This window comes from Lissotriton helveticus, chromosome 3_1, assembly GCF_964261635.1.
Source record: "Lissotriton helveticus chromosome 3_1, aLisHel1.1, whole genome shotgun sequence".
Taxonomy (NCBI): Eukaryota; Metazoa; Chordata; class Amphibia; order Caudata; family Salamandridae; genus Lissotriton; species Lissotriton helveticus.
Window position 1 is genome coordinate 644069420 of NC_136061.1, and position 18201 is coordinate 644087620.

Sequence of the window (18201 nt, forward strand, 5' to 3'; positions counted from 1 at the left end):
AAAATATCAGTTGGGCTGCACACTATGCTACGCACAGATTTTTATCTTGTGGTGTATTTTAAAAGCCACACCCTTAATTACATCGGCCATGCCACTTTGAGAGAACCCATAGTTTTTTTCATATAACTTAAAGCCATGGTTTACACACCGTATGAAACGTGACACTGAAAGAAATGAATTCGGGACTTACCCAGTGTAAGTAGATGAAATAAGGTGGAAAGGTACTGCAACCTGGGAAAGATGAAGCCTAGGAAAATGGACACAAACAGACTAGAGGATAACAAGTATGGTAACCAGACAACAGCAAGATAAGGAATCCAGGGACACGAGGGAAAAAAGGATCGAAGGTAAAGGGATGGAGTGCGAATTATAACGAGTAGCAAGGAGTCACAACAGCCGAAATAGCTAGTCAAGGGAGTTCTATGCAATTTGGGTCTAAATACCTGATCCACCCTTGTTAACTTGGAAGTGTGTCTGAAGATTACATTGTTATGGAGACAGGGGCTGTGCATTTGACTCTGGGAAATTTAATTCTGTAACCTCAATCGCCCCAGGTACCATCTTATCCATGTTCCAAGCGTTCTAGGTCTCTCATGTCCTTGGTTGTCCAGTGAGCCGACAAGACTTTCCAGTGTGTGTCTGGGATAAGATCTGAGGAGGGTGCATGCCCATCCTGAACCCACTTCCCCGCAAGCCCTCGATTTCGTTTGTTTTCACTAGCACCAACAAATGAAAGCAGGAATATCTGACTGGTCCTCAGCACCTGGTAACCATGTCACCTTCACTTCCTCTCACAAATATGCGCTTATCGACCCTTATTGCCATGGTTCCTCCCCCCATTCCTGAGTGGCATTGGGAACACATCCTGGAATACAAAATGGCACAACTGATGGGCACATCCCTACAGTACGCATTTTTAAGTTTACATTGAGAGTAAGGCATTCTAATCACAAATGCTGAGTCTTCGAAGCATGCAGCAAAAGTTAGAAGAAGAAGCCAAGAGCCACCTGGAATGAAAACGCCATTTTCAAATCATGATTTTTATATGTACGATTTATCGAGGCCCTGTGCTGGACTCTGGCTGAGCAACGTCTGCAAGATCCTGCTGAGAGCACGGTAGAACTGTCATTTGGGACTGACAGCCTCATAATACAGCCGCACAATCATCAGGCTCCTGTGCCTAAACTTTAAACATCCCTAAATCATCCTGATGAGGACGGGCCTAAGAGACCTCTACCTCGTGCTACATGACATCACAATCACATTTAGGATGCACATGAGATTTCTCAGATTAATCACAGACGCCATTTTAGAATCATTGAGCTGTTAAAAAAAAGTCCATGGGGGCTCATTTTCTGGGGATACTCTTGAACTCAGCCTTCCTTGTCTACAATTTCCTTATTTGTCAAATTATACCGCGCTATAGTTTTCCACCTAGAAGTGACGGCTGCCAGGTGGATTTAAAGCCCAGTCCTTGAATGAGAGTCTACGGATCTGGGGTTGAGATTATGCAGAGGTCGAGTCCCATCAAAAGGCAGAATCATAACCCTTTCTTTGAGGCTCGTGGAGTTGCCGTCGTGAAATAAGCGAGTCCTCGGATGTTCTCTATTCCCTAGAATCAGGTCTGCACATCAAGCATGCTGCCGCGCGCGCACACAAAGCTACCTCGAACCAGGCGCGCTCTACGAGGACATGTCGGGCCTTTGATGCTATTGAGCTGGAGCCTGAATAGTATCCAGTGAATTCAGAGGGCTGGAGCCCAGGGATTCGGCTCCTATTTTTGTGTTTTACGAGCCGCGGGGCATAGTCATGCTGAATAGAAATGAGGAGGCAATGCAGACGGGGGATGCCTTTCCCAACAAGGAACGGCATTGACTTAGGCAGCTGCGAGAGCGCGTGCAGAGCTCATGTATTGACTTGTACTTAGCTTTCTTTTTGTACTTAGGTACTTGAATATATTACGCTATTGTGATTGCTAGCTGGTATTTATCTAATGCACAAATTACCATTAGTATGCATTCAGATATTATGTAGCGTACAAATAATGTTATGTTAATTTGATTTGTAGTGCGCCCACTCCCCCCCCCCCCCCAATGGGGCTCTAAAATTGGAAAATGACTGAACTCAAAAGGAAACAGGAAGGTGCAAAGAGTGCGTAACGGGTTAAAACAACCAGATTTTCAGCTTCTTTTTGAAGTCTGTGAAGTTGTCCGTAAGCCGGCTATGCAGAGACAGGAGGTTCCAGTTGTGTGCCGAAAGACAGGAGAAAGTGTGACCTCTAGAACCCATAAGGCGAATATGTGGGACCATGGCCAATTGTAAGGTGGAGGAGTGAAGCAGACAAGAGGGCTTACAGAAGGAGATTCCCCTGTTAAGAAAAAGTGATCTGGTATTGTGAAAAGCTTTGTGAGCATGGCTTAGAACTGTAAAGTGTAATGTTTGGCCACCACTCTTCTCCCAGATGGTAGCGGTCAGAAGTGGAAGTGGTCATCCTGGGAATTAAAAAAAAGGAACCGGAACCCGGAGCTCGGGCCTCGGGGTTCGGTGACCACACGAGCAATCATAGCGTTTGTGTGTGTCCGATATTTAGCGCATCCTGGCTCTTATTTCTAAAGCCCCCATGCCGTATTCCTTAACTGTGCATATGGAGACCTGCTTGTGCACAAGCAGGAAATGAAGGGCTTTAAGCAGGGGGACACTAAAGAGTGAAACGGGAGGTTGAAGACCAGACGACACTCATTGTTTTGAAGGATTTGAAGTCTCTTTATGAGGATTGTCAGGAATCCCGATATAAAAGGGCGTTGCCATAGTCAAAGCAACTAGTGATCATAGCTTAAATGACTACTTTAGGAGTGCAATTTGAGAGCCGTTTAAAAGCTTTTCTTAGCATTTTGAAGATATCAAAACAGGATGAAATTATGGAGGTAGCTTGATCAGCCATGACTAGATTTTTATCCAGATTTCAAGCCTAGTTAGTGTGGTGGGGTAAAGTTCCCAAGTCATTAGACGACCATCATGTGGACCAATAAGCCATGGATTTCTCAAAGAGAATAACCTTTGTTTAGTCTCTGTTGAGTTCAAGGCAATTTGGCTTCATTTGAAGAGCAACTTGGGACATATAAGCACAAATGTTTTCTTGCATTTCATTTGCATTCTGTGTCATAGAGGCAATCAACTGTGTGTCATTCACATAGGATACTATTTCACCAAATCTGAAGGATCTCATAATACTGGCCGACGGGGTCATGTAGATGTTAAAAAAGTTGTAATCAGAGACGAGCCCGGAGGAACTCTGCAAGGGGTCCAACTAGTATCTGAATCGGAAGCTGGGAGCATAACAGTTTAGAAACTATTAGTTAGAAAGGATTTGAAACATTTGAAGGCCCCTAGGCAGATTCCAACTTTGTACATACATGTAAGTAATAGAACATGCACGACTGTTTTAAAAACTGTAGAGATGTCTATCAGGGCTCACAAAGAGTCTTGATTCAAGATTTGGAAGATATCATCTGTAGCTTCTAAAAATGTAATCTCAGAATTGATGGACAGCTCTAACCTGGACTGAGAGTAATCAAGATGGTGTCTGTTTCTAAATAGTTAGTAAGTTGTGTGTTGACCTACTTTTTGCTACAGTTACAAGTTTGCAAGCATCAGAGGATGATCCAAGAGTATTTTCAGAAGAGGGAGAACATTGGCGTGTTTCCATAGATCTGGGAAAGCCAAAGTGGTGAGAGAAAGATTACAGAGTGAAGTTAGAGCAGTGCTAAAATAATCAGGCAATAAAACAAGACATAAGGGCATGCATCATCAGGAGATCCAGATTTGAGAGAGTACATAGTAGTGTCAATAGTATCAGTATCTGCATTCGAGATGGCAGAGGGGGGTGTCTATGAAGGGGAGACTGTCAGTCAACTGTTGGATAGAAAACTTGGTTGGAGCAAATTGTTACCTGAAAAAATTCAGTCACCATTTTATAGATCCTGAGAGGCAGGAATCAATAGGGAAGAGGACGTTGGTTGTGCAAATTCCTTTATAACGCTGAATATTTCACAGTCTGAATTAGGATAGAGTGGATATGATTGACTAGGAAATCCTGGCGAGCTCTGCAAATTTGCCTGTGGTAATTTTTAAGAGCGCCTTTGTATGTACTTTTATCTGATTAGAGATGTGAGCATCTCCAAGCTCTTTCCAAGTATTTGCAGTGTTGCTTGAATTTCCTTTAGGCACCATTGTACCATTCTGCAGGTGGGGGTTTATCTGCAGAGACAAACTCTCCTGCAGTGGGAATGGAGTAAAGAGTGTTAGTAACATGGCAATTAAAACGAGTGGCAGCTGTAGAGGTGTGAATTTCACAGTCTGGGGGAAAGTTGTTAAAGGCAACTTCTAGTATTTCGTTGGATATTAGTTTCCAATATCTGGTTTTGTTCTTAAGATGACTAGAAGGGTTGTTGTTAGGCATAGGAGGGAGAGGAATATAATCAGTTCAGATTATCACTAGGGGGATAGTGGTTTGAAGGTTTGCTATGTTTGTAAAGATAGGGTTGAATATGTTGCCAGTTTGGTGAATAAGGCAGGTGACCATTTGGGAGAAAGTGACTTTTTTGGGTTGTCATGGAGTATTATCCTATTATTCTTAGAGGTATCTTCTAGGTAGAAATTAAAATTGACTAGTAATAGAATTTTTTTATATTTCATTATATAGGTGGGCAATAATGCCCAAAGACTTGTGGCTTTCTAGGAGCCAGGTGGCGTATATATCAGCAATGGAAAGTAAATGCAGGGTGGAGGTTGAGACAAAAAATCAAGTGCTCAAGCTGATTGGGGCAGCCATACTCAAGGATGTTGCCCCTTATATTGGAATGAACTAATAAAGCATCCCCCTGCCAACTTTAGATGGCCTATCCAGTCTCAGTACTTTAGAGCCTGGGAGAGTAGATGAGGCTATATCAGGACTGGAGGCTGTGTTTAGCCAGGTCTCAGAGATGAAGCAAAGGTATGGACGCATGGAGTGGAGTAGGTCATGAAAATTCCTTTTTGTGTTTTGGGATGGACAAATGTTAAAGTAAATACAGTTATGTAGGGATTCTGTCTTGCAAGAGGAGGATATTACGCTTATTTTTCTATAGGGAAGATGACACTTAGGGGCATATTTAAAAGGAAATGGCGGAGCGATGTCCTGCAGCAAACTTTATAGTGCCGCGTTCCGCCATTTCCAAAATGCAGGGATGCACTGTATTTACAACAACATGGCGCACCCCTGTGTTTCACTAATGCTGGCGCTAAACATAGCTGCCTAGTGCCAACACAGACACCATTGCGCAACAGTGCAAGGATGTCTGTGTTGCAGGGAATGATTGTTTATGTGCAGGAACAGGGGCGTAACACAGGCCCCCGCAGCCCACGCGGTGCGGGGGGGCCCTAGCTTCAAGGGGCTCCCTCGGCACTGCACTCTGGCCGGAGAGCTCCTGATTGAGCCCCCTAAGTACCGTGCAGGGAGGCGCCCTCACTATTAGTTTCGCCAGTGTGCAGGAAGATGGCCATTCCTGTTCATAAACAATCAATAATGCTGATTTGTTACTTCTATGGGTGCTTGCTCCTTTCTGAGGCACAGATAGAAGTAGCAAATTGTCATTATTTAATGATTGTTTATGTGCAGGAATGGATACCTTGCTACACATAAACAATAATTAAAGGCATTTTGCTCTTTCTATGTGTGTTGCAGAATGCAGCACACATACAAAAAGCAAATACGAGGAGAAATAAAAGTATTTCCCCTCGTTCGCCAATCAAACACCTGCTATTGCATGGCGTTCATTTTTGCTGCTTCCTCAGATGTACAGATCCTTGTAAAACTGGGGCTTGATCAAAAAGCAATGGGTGTTGCAGTGTAACGCCCACAGCAACACCCATTGCACACCCCTCTCAAGCAGAAAACTATGTGAAAGGATACCATATTTACAAAGCTGTGTAAGCCACGCAAATTGGCTTAACGCCACTTTGTAAATATGGTGCAGGGCATTGCTCCACCACAACGTATTAAAAAGTGGTATTCCGGTGGCGCAATCCCCTTGTAAATATGCCGCTTAGTAGGGGAAACTGGAGTAGAGGTATTGTTTAACCAGGATGAGGCTGGGGCAAAGGAGAAGCAGTGTCATTCTCTGCAACTAAAGGGAATTTTAGGAAAGGTAGAAGAGGCCTTACAGCAGTCGTGGGTCGCAAGCATATTAAAGCTGTGGAGGAGGATAGAGGAAGAGGTGTATATTACCCTGTTGTACTCTCCTTGGGGAGCAGGGGTCTTGGCGCAGTGTGCAGTCTGATCGTGGATGGATGCAGATGGTTCTGCCTTAAGCTTGCCTTTTGGCCACCAGTGGTGTACCTGCCGTGCACGTCCACTGCGTGTCTGCACTGGGGAGTCATTTTGAAGGCAGTAGAGGTGGGAGCAAGAGCTGACTTTAAGGCCAGTCCAGGTAACTATGTGGAAGTCATGCAGAAAATGGTGGAAAATAAAGTAATACTGGCAAAATAAAGGAACTAACATAATAAAGGGAAATAAAATGAAAACGAGGCCAGGCAATTTTGAGGGGGACATAGAATAAAATAAAAGTGATAAGAGAAATAAAAGCAAGTTAACTTAATCACCTGGTCCAAAAGGGCCAGGCAACCCCTGGCCACGGGGCTGAGATACTAGGGAAGAAAAAAGGGCCAGATAAGTGACTCAGAGACCATTCGTGGTCCATGCAGTTCAGTAAGACGCTTACTGAACTGCATGGTCAAATAATGGTACATGATCTGATATGTGACATATAATATTGCAAGATACATGGAATGAGATATGATTTGATTCAATATAATATAGTTTCTTGCTGTCATTAAGCTCCCCACAATTAACAGGCGCTTTCACGTTTGTACCTCATGCAATTTCCTATTGATAATTCTGTTCCTACCAGTGTAACGTGCATTAGCCGTCTTCGAGTATCTTATTGCTGCCTTTATTTGTTAGCAGGTACAAATGAGGTGCAGCATACTTTGGTCCTCCCCTGTCGCATAATTCCAGTGACCCTGGCTATAAACCAGTAGGTATGAGTCTGTAGTTGTGATATTAATAAAGATGTTGACACCATTATACCATTAAGCAACGTTTCTCTGAAGTGAAACAGCCGTGAAGTATTACTTCCTAGGTGTTGAGCGCGTCAGTTCATGTTTTTAGACTGGATTTGATCACATTGTCCAAACCACACCAAAAACGAAAGCACCGTGGAAGCAGCTGCATGGACAGGAGCAGAGACGTCATGGGATATGGTGTAAGTCAGAAGATGATGCGCTGTGTTGTCTGACGGTAGCAGCCCTGGTGCAGCATTGGAGAGTCCTTGGTGCTCGGCTGACCCTGGGCTCGAGCCTCTCTGTGTGCGCGAGGATGCTGCTGAGGCAGCAGGGGTTTTACATATCCGCCTCTTGGCCTAGCTCGGCTCTCCACGGGCGCCTCCTCGGCTAAACCCCCCCCCCCCCCCCCCCCCTGCTTCCACGGAGACCACGGCGCGCGCTGCTGCTTCTCCAGGGGAGGGCCAAGGTTTGTGGCCAAGGGATGCTGAGTTCTCACTGCACGTTCTCCACTGCCCCAGTCTGCTTGTCACGTCTCGTATCTGCGCGAGGGGTTGGAGCTCTGCTGGAGTCCGTTAGCATGGAGTCTGGAGGGGGTGAACTGACTTCATCAAAGTCTCTTCAGCACTCTTCTTTCAAACACACCAAGAGATCCACCCCTCACCGTCATCAAGTAAACCAAACCTGCAGGTGTCGTTTTATTATTTCAGGGAGTTCTGTTGCTTCTTAAGTGTTGTCTGCTGAGAGTGTAGAGTCCGGATGGTTCTAGGCTGTGCGACAAGAAGGCCACAGCTGTGCACAGTTTCTGACTATCATCACGTGGGCTCCGATCCCCATAAACGAGACAAGACGCTCAGTATTGGATGTACCGCACTACTGCCCACTGCCCTCCGAGGTGTCTGCTGCCCGCCAGCACATTCAGTGCACTTACCTGGCTCATGGAACCCTTAGGTAAGTGAGTGTGTGGAGCCGGCTTTGTTGGTGGAAACTTTGCTTAATTTTTGAAGTACTAAGATTAATTTCTGTGCCCAGGGCTTGAGGCCCTGGTGATGCTTACTGCCCATTAGATTGAATATCCTAACAAAGTGCGTGGAGCTACACTTGTCTCACTGTGACACACAAGTGACGAGTGCGAGGGCCAGGGACGATACAGTAACCGCATGAACCATCCATTGATTGCCTCCCCCAATGTAGTGGTAGACATATTCATGCTACATATGTACCTTTTAAGAATTCATTATGCACTTTTTGGGATTCTGAGAGAACATAAAGTAGCATGAAGACTTCTTCACAAAACATAAAATGGGTCACACACATCTGTCGGTGTCACTGCACACAAATGCACTGTCGTTTAAGAGACAAACGACGCAGCCTGTACATGAAGCTCAGATGTGAATATAAGACCATGTTGTTCTCTTATGACCCCGGCGCTCGGCCCTCCGATGATAGCAAACGATTTTACACTCAAAAGCGGAATTCATTGTCCTCATGGACTAGGTGATTCATTGGCAAGAATCCACAGGAGGACTTCATCAAGTCGAAGAAAAAAAGATGTTGTCTCACGCCGACTCGAAGCCTGAACACATTTATTAAAAACAAAAATCAATAGTCTGAGTCACAGAAGAGGCTTCCTTGCACACAGAACACATTTATAAGTGTGTCATAGTCACAGACCGGCACCAACAGAGCAAAGATGGCTAAAACGGACACAACGGAAATGATGCAGGTGCAGAACTCATCAGTGAGACAGAGCACATTGGACTTTCAACATAATACAAGAATGCAAACTAAGGCAACTACTTGAGAAGTCTTGCACATTACTGCCAAGCGCCAAAGTGGGGCATAATGCCTCAGAAGCGCTACAATTCAGTAGCACGGTTAGCATAGGCAAATACCATGGCGTGGGGTATCAGAGTGGGACTAAGGCGAATCAGAACAATGTCACAATCAACTCCTCATTAATGCTATAGAGGAAGTCGATATTTCTCAGAAAAGGTTGGACATACCAATGTGCAAAATGGGTTTAAACTTCCATGTCATGAGTCCATATAATCTGCTTTCTTGTACACACGAGTGCTTTATTCCAGGGAATAATAATCCCTGAATCACTGAGCCGAGCTCAGCAGGATTGTGACTCGTGCACCAGTGCAGACGGAGCACACATCTGCATAAATGTCAGAGATCACGCGGAATGTAAACAGCAGCCCAGCTGAAACCAACAATGTTCCGGGGAAAGCTGCAAGAATATTGCAGAACCGGTTGCCAAGATCTCAGCATAGCGTGGAGTGCACTCAATCTGGAACCACAACTGCAGCAGTCTGCTCCCCTAGAAGACGGCGAGGACTGAACCACAGCACTAGATTAAACCGAGCTCAAGCAATGCGTCTCAGCCACAGCAGAGGGATCAAGTAAAATCACTCAAAACACTAAGGAGGGATTTCCGTGCACCAATACGTGAATAAGACACAATGTTATCCTGAGTGACTAAAGTAAAGAATGTTTTGATTTTACGAAAGTTAGAAGACGCCTGTTACTTAAAGCATCAAGAACACCCTTTTCAGGAAATGCATCACATATTCAATCCTCAACGGTGCTCAAAAGAATTCAGCCCAGCAACCTGAAACACTGTGACTAATACAGGAGCGACGGATTGTGGGGCAAATCGATCTGCAAGTCAGTGGGCAAGGGTAAGAGGTGACCTTCCCATGACAGGTGCTTAGGCTGGGGCAACACGTCCCTCAAGTACACTAGACTGAGGATTGAAGATGGGAACTGAACATCTACAATTGTGATAAATCAGGAGAAGATGGGGCATTCTCTCTACATGCACATGTTGTAAAGTATAAAAAAAAGTATTAGAGGTGCGGCATAGTGTTTCCCAAAATTTGAAACCAATAAAGATTTTCCCCCTGTAAACCCTTATCCACGCGGCTGTGGAATGGCAAGGCCCTCACTGACGGAAAGTACTCTCGTTGAACATATGGGAAAACTGCAAGGACATGCCAGTTTTGGGCACTTAATGAGAGTTGACTCAAGACTGACTGCAGCATGTCTGCAGAACTTTACGTGCTCATGACCCATCGCTGGTCCAACTCGATAAAATGAGAAGGTTGACCATGAATTATAAAAGCACACATAACAGATACAGTGATGCACAAGGCTATGCTCACAGTTTCAGATATTCCACAAAGCGTGGTTTGAAATGAAGATGTGGGGTGTGCCAGTTTCTTAACATCTAAGTCACTTTGATGCCTTTGATTGCATTTCTTGCTGCCACTCTTACCCTGTGGCCATTGCCTGAGGCTTTGTGAGGTTGAGAAGCTAGTCAAACCCAGAATTAAGTCTGACACATCTCGAAAGCACACATCTTGTTGAAGCTCTGTCATTCCCAGGCACAACAGTCACTCAAACTTTGCTATACATTTTTACTTTTGAAGTGTATTTCTATTGAAAAAAACACTCAAGTTCCCAGTGACTTGCCATCAAGAATCCTGTACTTCTTTGCCTATGTTTCAGTGTTCTCATTTGTTTTCTGGCACATTTTGATCAAAGAGCAATTCCCCTCCTTACAGAAGCCCCTCTCCATACAAAAGTAATATATACTACATAATTGATATTCTGCGTGTATTCCTGGTGAACTGCAGCATTCTCATAACAGATGCTCAGAAGGATCCCAGGTCTGGTGTATTTTATTCAAACGATGCACAGAGGTCAGATTTCTTTTATTCGAGGATTTCAATCAATATATTGTTGGGTGAGTGTGAAGCGCAAACAACACCACAATAAAAATATATATCTTGATGCGAAAAAAGCCACAATGTGCTTCGTGTACTTCTATTTCATTTCTTTTTTGCTCTCAGAATTTTTTACTTGGTGATTGGCTTCTGAAAGCACTGCTAAATCTCCTTTTAAGTGCACCACAAATGTGGCACTGATCAGCAAAGACCACATAAAAAGATATGTCTACACGAAGGTACATCACAACTCATGTGATTTCTCCGATGCCTTATGCCTATGACAACCAGCTAAATAAAAAGTTATAAGAGCGTCAAATTTCAATATTAACTGTCAGAGAAAAGTACTCCGTTTGACAAATGCTTTTCTCTCAATTCGTCTGTCCTTAAAGAATATTGGAACATCTTACAATGAATGACTACTCAATGTCAAATTCTGTCTACTACCACACTACACAACTGGTGAGCAGGCCCAGTAAAAAGAGATATAGCCCATAGTATTTGCCAAAATAAATAAACTTACACCGCAGCTGTACTAGGATATAATTGACTCCACATGGGAACTCCCAGGGTAGTCATCCAAGCATGGCACGACTGTATTAGAACTTTAAGGTGACATCTGACTTTTCTCTAAATCGTGTCAACTTCTTTTAAGTCAATTTAGCTTACCTTAATATGGATTTTTTTACTTTAAATATGTTACAATCAGTCTTTTCACATGCTTTATTGTAGGTGCTGATTTCCTGTTTAACATGGCAGATTGCTTGTTATATTTAAAGTTCTGAAGGTAGAAGCTGTAATTCCTAATTCTCCCTATTTCTGCGACATCTCCCTCATGAGAGGGGAACAGTAGAGTGGAGATTTATCAAGGGATTGTTCCGTTGCAGAGACACACAAACTAAGGCTTGATATGGATTTAATGTCCAGCACGAAAAGTACCCTTTTTGTAGTGCAAATTGCGTCAATGGGGCATTCCATGGTTGGTGTGTGGACATTGTACTGCAGTCACCATTGGTTGTTGACTCAACGCCTTATCTGTTAAAATTGTCAGACTAAACTTTCCATTGAAAATAACGCCTTCTTGAGATAGGTCAAAGTAGGAGGAATGTTTTTATTTTTCCTTATGTATTTATGCTGCACTGTATAGCATACATCCTATGTGGGGAAACATTTTAAAAATGTTAAGGCATAGTATCTTGTAATAGAAGTGTATCCTTCTAGTGCAGACCCTCTGATAGACAGCAATATGGTTCTATGGTTTGTGGAGCTAGCTAGCATGAAAGAGTGCCTGGAAGGGGGAAGAGAGTAGCATCAGGTTTTATTTAGTAAATATGATGGGGGGCTGCTCTCTTCTCTAGTACAATTCAGCACATCAACTTTGGTTGCTGTGCTGTTTCATGCTATGTTTTTTGTTTTTTGTAAATCTCTCCCTAGGTCTCATGTGCAATAGTTGTGAAGGCACAGTTACTCAGGAAACTGGAGATGCTGCTCACAGTCCATGCTCCTCGAGTCTGGTCAGTAACAGACAGCAGTGGCGTAAAAGTGGCCCTCGCAGCCTCCGTGGTGCAGGGGGGCCAAGTTCCCGTGGCCCTCCTCTGGCACTGTGCACTGGTGGTGGGCCCTTGGCCTCAGAGCTCCTGACTGGGTCTGGTGCATGGGGGGTCCCCTCCATGTACTTTGCAGAGGGGCCCCCCTCAAGTTTAGTTATGCCTGATTGGCTGAGTCCTGCTTCAGTGCAACTTTGTTCGCAGCAAGAATTGTTGAGAAGATCTTGTAGTTTCTGGGTTTGGAAGTCAAGCAACCACCTGAATGGAATGCTGATGGCATTGGAAGTAAGGCAGTCCTGCTTTCCCTGAGCAGCTTGAACATGGTTAAATAAATGCGGGGACCGCTGACTACTCTTCAACAACCTTATTTTTACACTCACAAAGGGAAAGGGGTCCCTTTCTCTTTTCCAAATGCAAAACCACATCCTTTAGCTGCGGTTAAAATATCAACCTTTGTGACCGTATTTCTGCTGCAAAACTTTGATACATTAGATGCCGATCCAATATTTGGAAGGGGTGACTACAACATGCCCCTTCCAGATACTAAATCAATATCCTTTTGCAATCCCATTTTAGAAGTTGGAAAATCTTTTCCAACTCCTAAAATGAAATAAGTACAGAAGAGAAAGCATTTTAATGTTTACAACCAACCTGTTGGAGCTTGAGCGTATGTTAAAATGCATAGTACACCTGGCCCTAAGTTTGCAAATGGAGTGCAACATTCCACATGTGAACGTTACACCTAAATAATACAATGCCCGGCACTACAGTCCAGTGATTCTATATACGGCAGTAGGAGTACCTGCAGGGCAGTGCCGTGGGGAGGGGCAGGGTGGGGGGTAGTAATGTATGGATTACGGAGCTTCTCAGGTAAGTAAACATTTAAATAAATAAAACGAATTTCGTTGAGTGCACTGCATCCCCAAATGCGATGCAGTGCTAGGGTGACCAACTGGCATGGGTGAAAATTCAGGACAGTGAGTGTAAAAATTCAGGACAAAGGGTCAAAATTCAGGACAAAAATTCAGGACAGAAGGTCAGAATTCAGGACAAAAATTTGGGACGAAAGGTACATTTTACAGACACATCAAAGGAGGTAGCACAATATTACATAAGTAAACAGACAACCAACACAAGCACAAGTCAAAATAAGTTTATATTAGGTTGAGAGAACCTTGCACTGCATCTGTAGTGTGCCGGAGTGAAACTTAAATACCTGCGTTTGCATATTGGAGAAACCTGGGTAACATTATCCAAAATGAAACCTCCACCCCCCAGAGCTTGGCCCCTGGTGAGGTGACAGGAGCCCGTAAACAAAAACAGTTTGCCATGCTCTGGGCTGACGGATTCCTAGCCAATCACATTGGGATGTATTAAAATGGTGAAAAGTAAGAGCAATCTTCGTTGCATTTTTACAAACAATGGTAAAAACAATTTTGTTAACTTCTAGGCGGGCCAAATATGTATTCACTACTAAATGAAGTTATGGTGAACTTTCTGAAACAGATTACAAACAAACCCACCCGTTATTGTACCATTTATCTCCGCGAACATTACAGGTCATCATCTGGTTTTCCATTCTACACCCAACCAGGGAGAAAGAGTGTTCCTCTAGGGATCACTGTTGCTGTGCAATTAAAGTTCTCACATCGCTGACATTTAATTTTATTTGTGGTGGTTCCCTCCACACCATGGGGAAGCTGGTGTTCCAGGACTGACAATTCTGTATATGAAGCCCTGAGTCTCCTTAACTCATCACTAGCCATTTCCAGGGCAGTCATTTTAACAAACTCTTTTGGGCTAAGAGCTTCTAAGAACAAGTGTTGCCTCAAGTGGGGGGTTTTGGGGTTCTTCAGGTTTGAAACTTTGCTCCTGATGCAAATTTTTTACTTTTTGTTATTGTTGGCCTGTGCAGAGAAGACGTCCTCATCGATTTTCTTTGCTAAGTCCCAAATCACCTCTTCTTCATTCGCTTGCGATGTAATGGAATCTGCCAAAGCTCGGTAAAGCAACTCTGTGCATTTGGTCCTCAGAGCGGCCATATTGTGTTCCTTTTCCTGGTGTGTTACAACATTTTTCACCAGTTCCAAATGACAACCAGGATTGTCCTCTTGACTAAGACTGAGGTCGATCTTCAGTGCACTGTATGCTTCCTTTTGTACGCTTTCTAATGGCAATGGATATGATGAGTGCAAGACTTTCATAGAACTGTGCTCCAAAGAGGCCCCCGTTGGCTCTTCTGAAAGCAGTTTAACGTTTTCTTCATCACCCTTTTTCTTTCCTTGAGAAATGCCATTTTGCAAGTACGTGGATCCATGGTAGATGCTTCTATAAAGCGCTTTTTAGTTAGATAACAGGGGCCGTATTTATGAAGGCCTTGCGCCGCCGGTGCGTCACTTTTAAAATGGGAAAAAGTGACTCACCGGCGGCGCAAGGCCTTCATAAATAAGGCCCCAGGAACTTTGCTTTTTTTTTCAAATTACGTGATGGGCAGGTCTTTAGGACTCTGTACACAGCTGCAACCATGTCAGTCTCTTGCAAAAGTTCAAAGGTCACATCAGCGATTTCCAGCTCAGCTAAATGGCATTTATATCATCATTCATAATCCTTCTCAGTGAGCAGTTTCTGAATAAGATGGACTCTTTCTTCTACTCTTTCTTCATATTCATGCTGGGCTGTTAAGCTATCTGTGTTAACTGTCACTCACGAGGCATGTAAATATCACTCGCATGCACAACGATAACACCGAAATCATGTCACAAGTCTTGAAAGCTCGCTGACTGCGGATTTTCACGCAATAAAGTTAAAAGTAAAAGTTAAGGTTTGTGCTGCAAGGTCGGTTAAGTATTTCTCTTTTTAATTGGAAAAAACAAAATTTTTAAAAAGAGAATCGGAAAATGTACCCTTCAGGTAGACTAGCCTGTGTAGATTGATTTTACAAATGTCAAATTGTTACGATCCATGAGAAGAGCAGTAAGTGCAAGAGGAGGCCCAGCAAATGCTGTCACGGGCCCATTATCATTCTGTATGTGATAATTAGGCCGACATACAGAATCATAATGGGCCTGATAGCAGTCTGTGTCAGGTCAGGGAGGGGCTGTAGCAGGCTACTGCTCACAGCAGGAGCTTGAGCTGGCCCCCCGCAGAGAGAGTTACAGGACTCTCAGGCTGCTTGCAGGGGGCAGCTGAAATTACGGACAAAAGGCGTCAGTGAAAGAAGTCTTCACGGACAACGGACAAGAGGCCCAAATTACGGGCAGTCCGTGAAATTTACGGACGGTTGGTCTCCCTATGCAGTGCGCGCAGCGAAATTCGTTTTATTTATTTAAATGTTTACTTACCTGTAAAACTCTGTAATCCATACATTACTTTCCCCCACCCTGCCCCCCCCTCCCCACGTCACCGCCCTGCAGGTACTCCCACTGCTGGCCGTGGCTGTATATACGTACAGAAAAAATGGAGATTCAAAGACCACTGAATGACTGCCCTCCTTTCCGCATAATCCTCCTCGAGCTGTAGGTAGTCCTGGTTGTATTTAGCTAAAACATATATGCCCCAGAAGAGGTAAGGAGTCTGACTCTTAGAATTGTAACAACTGAAGAAAATACGTATTCGTGTTCCACTAGGTAAAACACAATCAGGCTGCCATAGGATTGGCTGAATACAATTTAGGGCAGAAAGTAGCTATTACACAAGGTACAGTGTGCAATTTTGTACTCCCAAAACGTATATTTTAACCATCTTAGAGAAAAATATGCGATATATCAAAATAAAAGGATACTTATGTTACCTCGGCCCAGCATAGACAGGACCGTTGCGTTTTATAAGTTGAAGTATTTCTATGCTAATTCTTTGAGATCAGATCCAGCAAGTTCAAAGACAGAAGCCACATTATGGATTTTGTAATACATTTAAACATTCTAGTGAATTGTGAGTATTCCAATATCCTGGACTCCGTCTCACATGTCGTTTCTCTGTTTCTGTTCTTTAGGGCCCTCATTGTTTGGTCTTCCACCGGTAGATACTATGGTCTACTTCATCCTTCTCCAGGATGTTTGTTTTCTGATGATTGGATTGATGAAATCATCTACCTGTCTCCGATGTGTTTATTTGTATTTATTTCTGAGGCTTCACGATGAGTTAAGGCTGCTTCATGGAGACACTGTGTGCCTTCTGTCCTCTCTCTTAGTTTCCTTGTACTTGCTTGTACCTTTAATCTTGAATCTCAGATAGCCATCTTTTGCCATGGTCAAACATTCGAGTTATTCCTTTGAGCGTTACGTTCCTCTTAGACGGAGGTTTTGTCGAACTTCCTATACTTGCCATGTTTCAGTTCTTTCCAGTCTGATGCTGTGTGCTTCTTCAGTGCCACCAGGAGTGAATTAATTGCTTCTTGATATTCCTGTCTCCACGAGGCGGGATTTCCAGCTACTTTTTTTTCTGTGGGTCAGATTTCTGCTTCTTGTTGAAGTAATTGTGAAAGTGAGCTTATTATTCACAGGAACCCTGATTAAGGTTTGAGATTCTCAACACTTGGGGCAGGTTCTCTCGTTGGCGGGTCCACTCTTGTTGTCTCATTGTCTTCGAGATACCCTAAATTCTGTGCCAGAAACTTCTGGCTCCTGAAGCTGTAATCTTGATGCTGGCTCCCTACACTGTATTTGTAGGGTGAACATCCAGGTCTGATTAGAGTATTTGCTTTTCAGCTTCCTTTTGTGGCTCTTGATCAGGCAACAAGATGAAACTGTGCCCGTGCCTGACTTTAATGACTTCATAGCCCTTCTTCAGTTTTACATTTTCCCTGGTTTCTATCATTGATTGGGTTTTATTGAAAACAATTCTAGACTTGTTCTGAGAACTGTCTCCTGTGATCGTCAGTACTTTACCTTCTAACTGCAAGTGGCTAGTCACTATCTATTCCTTTGATCAAGGCAGAAATTTTGCTTTTTAAATACGACTGCTACTGTGATTTTTACATAGTTGATCTGTACAGTCCCTTTAGCTTAAAAGAATCTCAGAGGTGTTTCTAGCCTTCAAAACTCCTCTAATGTGGTACTGGCTGTCTTGATCTTTCTCAGTGTTTTACTAGTGCCTACTACGAGTGCAATGAACGAGGACTAGAGCTGTCTCGCTCTCTCCCTCTCTCTACCCCTCTCACTTTCTATCTTTTTCTGCCGCTCTCTGTCGTTCCCCTCTCTCTCTCGGAGATTGCTTTGTCTCCACCTAAACTCCTCCCAGTTCCTCCCCCCATTTTTAGTACCCTCAAGTGTGCTCACACAAAGGAAACAGACATCCTACTATCTACTCAAATGAAAAAATCCAACTACCCTCCTCAAAGGGTGCCTTTAAGGGACTAGCTCTTCCCACATACCTGTTTGTCTTTGGGACTTAATTGTCCTGTGGTTGCTATCTATGGATGAGGATTGCTGCTTACCTTGTGGGCTCTGTTTGGGCCTTTTCTGCTGCATGTCATTTGTTTGCCCTGTAGAGTAGACCGTGTTCTTGCTGTGCTGGATTCCTGGGCACTTCCGGACTTGTGGACTAGCCTCGGCTGGCATTGTCAGCACTCATGCTTCGCTTCTGGGCTTGTTTGGTGTTGTGTGGTGCTGGTCCCAGTGTTTTGTCTGCCTTTCAAAGGCTTTCTTCAGGGCTTGAGGGTGCACTTGTGGTTTCTGTACTGGATATTGATGAGCTACCATTGATGGATGTAGATTACCCATTCTAACTAGCAGAAATGGGTGCGGGCCTCCAACATGTACTGCCTGTGGGGATGGGTGTATGTGCCCGCTGTGGCGCACTTGAGTTCCTGTCACTGGAGGACA

At 43.9% G+C, this 18201-nt stretch overlaps 1 pseudogene; it reads right to left on the reverse strand.

Moving 5' to 3' along the window:
- Positions 1-13886: 13886 nt before the first annotated feature.
- Positions 13887-17937, reverse strand: LOC144823534 (transcription elongation factor A N-terminal and central domain-containing protein-like; annotated as a pseudogene).
- Positions 17938-18201: the final 264 nt, after the last annotated feature.